The sequence below is a fragment of the Triticum dicoccoides genome, chromosome 2B (genome assembly GCF_002162155.2).
Source record: "Triticum dicoccoides isolate Atlit2015 ecotype Zavitan chromosome 2B, WEW_v2.0, whole genome shotgun sequence".
Lineage (NCBI taxonomy): Eukaryota > Viridiplantae > Streptophyta > Magnoliopsida > Poales > Poaceae > Triticum > Triticum dicoccoides.
The window spans coordinates 635,193,001-635,199,584 of NC_041383.1; positions in this window are offsets into that span (position 1 = coordinate 635,193,001).

The window sequence follows — 6,584 nt, forward strand, 5'->3', positions numbered from 1 at the left end:
GTCTATGGTTAGGAAACTTAACCATCTTTGATTAACGAGCTAGTCAAGTAGAGGCATACTAGTGACACTATGTTTGTCTATGTATTCACACATGTATTTTGTTACCGGTTAATACAATTCTAGCATGAATAATAAACATTTATCATGAAATAAGGAAATAAATAATAACTTTATTATTGCCTCTAGGGCATATTTCCTTCAAAAGTATGGGAGGTGGAGTGGGTGGAGCATGCAACTTTGCAAAAAGCATGCATGCATGGACCCTCACGCCCCTCAAGGGAGATTGTTTGCCGCCCCAAGGTCCTTAGAGTGTTCTCCTATAATGGGCCTCACCCACTTTCTTCTAGATTCAGCACGACCACACCACCTACGCCGTCAGGATGGTCCATGGACCACCCTAAATTTTTTCCACCAGCCCACTTCGATATACTTTGGCCCATAAGAAAACTAGTGTTCAATGCTACAGACAAGAAAAAAAACGCTCAACTAATATTTTTTTTTGAGAAATCTCGCCACTTTATTAGAGGATAGAAATGTTCATAGGTACACGAGTCTGGTCATGGGAATACCCAGCCAAACATGTCGACCTACTTCTAAATTACAAGCGAACTTGGCGAGATTGTGAGCCTCAAAGTTGTGGTTTCTACGCTCAAAAACAAAAGAGACTAAGTCCAAGGAGCTTCTCCGTTGCATTATTTCATGTACAATAGCTGAATGCGGACCACCCGTCCCCTTGTTTATGTCCAGTACCACGCCTTTGCAGTCTGAAGCGACCATCATATTTGTCAGATGAAGATCCAGAGCCAGCGCCAACTCCTTCCTGCAAGCGAAAGTTTCCAGCGTTGTGGGATCGGTAATGCCTCGATAGACTACCACCGAAGAACCCAGATATAGTCCTGTGTGGTCTGGGCACACTGCAGAAACTGCCCCTCCACGTTTATGTCGCGCAACAGCTCCATCAACTTTGATTTTCACCAGCCCCTCTGGTGGAGCTAGCCATCTCCTTGGCCCTCCGCTAGTTGCTGATGTCCGTCTGTGATCGTCCAGAGGTTTTTCAAGCTGCTGCAGCTCGTTAATATAAGACGCCACAAACGAAGAAGTTTGCATTGGGGACTGAAAGATCCCCTCGTGGATGGCCTTCCTTTTGGCATACCATATTGCCCAAAGAGTCACAATCAGTGTTGTAAATAACTTGTGATCCAAGTCCTCATTCAAACGAAACAACCAGTCTTAGCACTAGCTTCACCAATCTCCGCCATCTTCGCGACCAGAACAGGATCAGACAATGCCCAGGTGCAGTGAGCCGAAGAACATGACACCAGCGCATGCCGCCACGAATCGGGAGAGCCACATAGTGGACACGCATCACGAGTAGCCATATTTCTCCAACCGAGGACGTCTGTTGTCGGTAGACAGTGGCGGGCGAGACGCCACAGGAAAACCCTAACTTTGGATGGTACCGTCAGGGACCAAAGTGAGGTCCAGTCGTGCTCCTCTCTATCATTGCTCGAGGACCCACTCCTGCCTTCGAGCCAGTTCTCTCTCGTAATTTTCGTTTTGATCATGAACTTATAAGCCGAGCTCACCGAGAACCGTCCCTTCTTCTCTGGATGCCATGCCCAAAAGTCGTCTACGTTGCTTGTGCATACTGGAATTCTCAAGATTGCCTGCGCATCAGTTGGCAAGAAAACCAATCTAACAAGATCATCATTCCAGGAGCCCGTTGCTGGGAGTAGTAGCTCGGAGATAAGTTCAGGCGGGTTTTGGACCAAAGACAGGATTGGCCGTAGCGATCCCTCCTTGGGTATCCAATTATGATCCCATATGCTCGTCGATTGTCCATTGCCAACCCTTCGAATGATGCCTTGCTTAAGTATGTCTCGTCCTTCCAATATCGCTCGCCAAATTTGTGATGGACGTGAGCCCAGTTCTGCCGCTAGAAAGTCAGTGTTGGGGAAATAAAAGGCCTTCAAAATTCTTGCGCTCAACGATGATGGATCTTGCATCACCCTCCAAGCCTGCCTAGCCAAAAGTACAAGGTTAAAAAGTTCCAGGTCTCTTAAACGCAGTCCTCCTAAGTACTTAGGCCTTGTCATTACTTCCCACGAGACCCATGCATGCTTCCGTTGCCCCTCCTTGCATCCCCACCAGAATTTCCGGATGATCGAATTTATATGTTCGCATAAACCTCTAGGGAGCTTGAAACAGGACATGGAGAAGACCGGGATGGCTTGTGCAACTAATTTAATCAACACCTCCTTTCCTCCGGCAGACAAACACTTGCCCATACATCCTTTTACCTTGTCCCATACACGACCACTCAAGTGTTTGAATGTGCCTTTCTTTGAATGTCCAACATCTGTGGGCATACCAAGGTATCTGTCACTTAATGACTCATTAGGGACCTGAAGGCATCCCTTGACTGCATCTCTCACAATCTACGGGCATCCTTTACTGAAGAAAATAGACGATTTGTCCCTATTAATCCTTTGACCTGAGGCCATGCAGTAAGTATCCAAAAGGTGTGACACATCTTCTGCTCTATCAACACTCACCTTGAAGAACATCAGTCTATCATCCGCGAATAAAAGGTGGTTCACCGACGGAGCCGATGGAGCCACCTTGATGCCACTGAGTTGGGATGATCGATTCTGAGATTTTAACATGCACGAAAGGCCCTCTACTGCCAACAAGAAAAGGTATGGAGAGATTGGGTCTCCCTGGCGAATATCTCTAGATAGTTTGAACTCCTCCAAATTACTTCCATTAAACAAAACTAAGAAAGAAACCGTTCTGACCATGTTCATTACAGTATTGATCCACGGTGCTGTGAAACCCAATTTCCTCATGATGGCTTCCAGATAATTCCACTCCACTATCATATGCTTTCATCATGTCGAGTTTGAGAGCACAGTAATTATTGTTCTTTGACTTATTCCTCTTCATAAAGTGCAAACACTCGTACGCTGAAATTATGTTATCAGTAATAAGCCTGCCAGGCACAAAGGCTGACTGTTCTTCAGAAATAACCTCAGGCAGTATAACCTTCAACCGGTTAGCCAAAACCTTTGAAGCAATTTTGTAGAAGACATTGCATAAACTAATTAGTCGGAATTGAGACAGAAGAGTTGGTTTTGATACCTTAGGAATTAGAACCAGGACCGTATCATTGACACACTCCGGGCTTTCTTCTCCTTGAACTATACTCAATACCGCACGAGTGACCGCAGCTCCACAAATGTCCCAATGCCTTTGGAAGAAGTGAGCGGGGAACCCGTCATGCCCCGGAGCCTTGGTTGGGAACATTTGAAAAAGCGCTTTCTTCACTTCGTCTTCCTTGTAAGGCGCCAAAAGAGTGTCATTCATGGCTATTGTGACCTTTGAGGGTACATGTTGGATAATCTCATCTAGTCCCTCCACCCCCTCGGAGGTGTATAATGTCTTATAGAAATCAAGAGCTAACTGCTGCATCTCCATTAAGTCGTATGTTAACTGCCCGTCCTGCTTCTGCAATGCTTTTATCAAGTTTTTGCGCCTTCTTTTCGAAGCTCGAAGATGGAAAAAATGTGTGTTCCTATCTCCCTCTAACAACCATGCCACCCTTGATCTTTGGCGCCACATTATCTCTTCCCGTAGATATAACTCGATCAAGCAATCATTTGTTTTAATCTCTATATGGCTCGGTGCAGTCCTTAACGGATCATTTCTTAGTCTAGTCGTTCCAAATCTCTCTTCAACCTTTTTATTTCTGCCTTGACACTACCAAAAGTGGACTTGCTCCACTTGCCCAAATTATTGGACAATGATTGCAAGTTAGCCCGAACTTCCGCAGCCGTCCGATTAGGGCCATTCACCTCCCATGCATGTTGAACCATGGGGATTAGCTCGGGGTGCGTGTCCCACATGCATTCGTACCGGAACTACTTATGGACTTGCTTGCCTCTTTCCGGTGGATCAAGCATCAACCTGATGGGAGAATGATCAGATGTCGCGGCTGTTAGATGCTCCACAGCCGCTAGTGGAAAACGAGCACCCCACTCGGGAGTGCACAAAGCCCTATCAAGTCTTACTCTCGTGTAAGACCCCCCTGTCACTTTCTTTTCAAATGTCCATTTACGACCCTGAAAACCAAGATCGATTAATCCACACACGTCAACTGCATCACGGAATCATTGAATCTGAGATGGACTCCTCTGGCCGATCCCCTCATGCTCATCATAATGGAGAACCTCGTTGAAATCCCCCATACACACCCACGGTATGTTTTGGATGGCTGATAAGTTTTTCATCGTGGCCCAAGTTATATGCCGGAGGTGCGTTTGTGCCTCTCCGTAAAAGCATGAGAGCCTCCAAGGATCGCCCCCAAAATCTGAGATCTTTGCATCTATGTGATACTACGAGTAGCCTAAAATCTCGATATATATTTCATCATTCCAATACAAAGCTAAACCACCGTCACGACCGGTGGAACCAACGGCAAAAGAAGAATCAAAACCTAAAGTACTTGATAAGCTTTCAGCTCTATCTTGACCAATTTGTGTCTCAACAATGCAAAGTACTCCAGGGGCAAACTTTAACACGATTTCTCGCAGCTCTTGAACTGTCGGGGCGTTGCCTAGTCCCCGGCAGTTCCAGCTTAGGCAACTCATTTTGCTCGGCGGTCCTCCGCCGGGGAGGCCGCCGTTTTTGCATCCGGATTCTTCAGACCCGCCAAGTTCTTCCTCCCGCTTGGGTTCGGTGCCTTCTCTGACTGCTGCGTTATCCAAGAGCATCTCCAGTCGCGCCCCCAACAGGCCCCCCAGGCGACTCTTTCAGCGCCGGCGCCAAAAAAATGCCCCAGTCGCGCCCCCAGGACGACGGAAATCGCCGGTTCGACACTTTTTTCCGCCCGGCGGCCGCAGGACGAACCCGGAGCGCTGGGGGCGCTTGGGGGCTCCGACGCAAGGGAAAAGCGCGGCTGGCCCACGCCGTCAGGTGAAAAGTCAAGACTTTTCTTTCCCGACCTGCCTCCCACCCCCCGCGCTCTCGGCCGCCAGTAGCTATATCCCAGCGCCGCCCGCCGCCCTTCACCGATAGATAGCCGGTAGATAGCCATTCCCCGCCGGAAAAATAACAGAGGTTCCCCGCGGCAGCCCCTCCGACAACTGCTGGGCATTTCCGGCCGCGGAGGGGCAGTTTAGCGGCGGGTACACGCCCACCGGGTGCAAGGTGTTCGGCGATTTTCCTGCCTCGGTGATGGACTCGGATGACGAGGAAGTGCTCGCCGCGCTGCTGGAGGAGGAAGCCGAGGCCGACGTCCAGGAAGAAGAACATCTCATGGTGCTCGCCACCCTCGCCCAGCTGCTGGCGAGCAATGAAAAGCCGCGGCGAGGTGGCTCGGCGCCGGGGCGGGTGAAAGCAAAGAACCGGCATCGTCTCTTGCCCAAGTTGATCACCAGCTACCGGCAACCTGGACTGCCTACCTCAGTATGCGTCAAGAGATCCGAGACCCACAGGTGCATCATCAACTGCAGCAAGATCTGATAGAGCACCTATGGAGGCTCAAGGGCGACGCCAGGCGCGACATGTGATGAAATATGAGTTTTTATTTGTTGAACTATTTAATTTGTATCGAACTATTTGTTGTTTGTACTATTTTGTTGGAGTATTTGATTTTTCTGTGATAAAATATGTGTTTAAAAAAAATTACATTGATAATTCAACGCCGAGCCACGGCGAACCACGCCGAATATGGGCCTATTCTCGCCCATATGGGCCCTTTCCGCCGAAATGGGGCTTTAAAATTGGGCCTACATCGACGCCTGGGGGCGACGACTGGGCGCAGAACCGCCCCCAGCGCCGAACGAAGCGCCGGCTCGCCCCCAGGGGACGATTTTTACGCGTCGGTGGTGGTGGGGGGGGGGGGCAACGGCTGGAGATGCTCTAACCCCCCACCAAGGCCGGGTAGCAGTACTAGACTGCCCCGTGGTCAGCCCGAGCGGAGAAGATCAGATGGGCGGCTGCGAAGGATAAAATTTCTCTACATCGCCGGTGGTGGGCAGAGGAAGACGAAAACCCTAACGAGAGGGAAGGTTTAAAGAGCAACTCGGTGACAATGCTCAACTAATTGTTCAAGCCCAAAGCTCGATATATGTGGCAACTTGGTGGTTTCCTCATTGGCCCAATGTTCAGTCAGTACCAGTTCGGTTTGCTTGAAACTGGAATAGTTTTCCTGTTACAGTTGTACGGCAACATCGTTCCCAATCTCTAAAGTCCAGAAGGCAACAGGAGATCATGACCAGGCCAATTAGAGCAGGCGGCCGGCGGCGTGCGATGTGTCCAATGGCAAACGGGCGACGCTGGCATTCGGAGCCATGGAGGTAGAGGCGGCGACGGTTTGCGGCAGCTCTGACGCCGATGTGTAAGTGCAAACCTGCTCTCTCTTTTTTTCTGAACTTAGTGCGAACCTGCTCTCTAATCCAAGGCTGGGGCAAGGTTTCTGAAAAAAAAATGTTTTTTACGGGGAAAGATTTTCAAATGTTTTAGCCTTGTATCAATTGATTATGATGTGCTTAAATTGAAAACTAAATACTAATATATTGGCA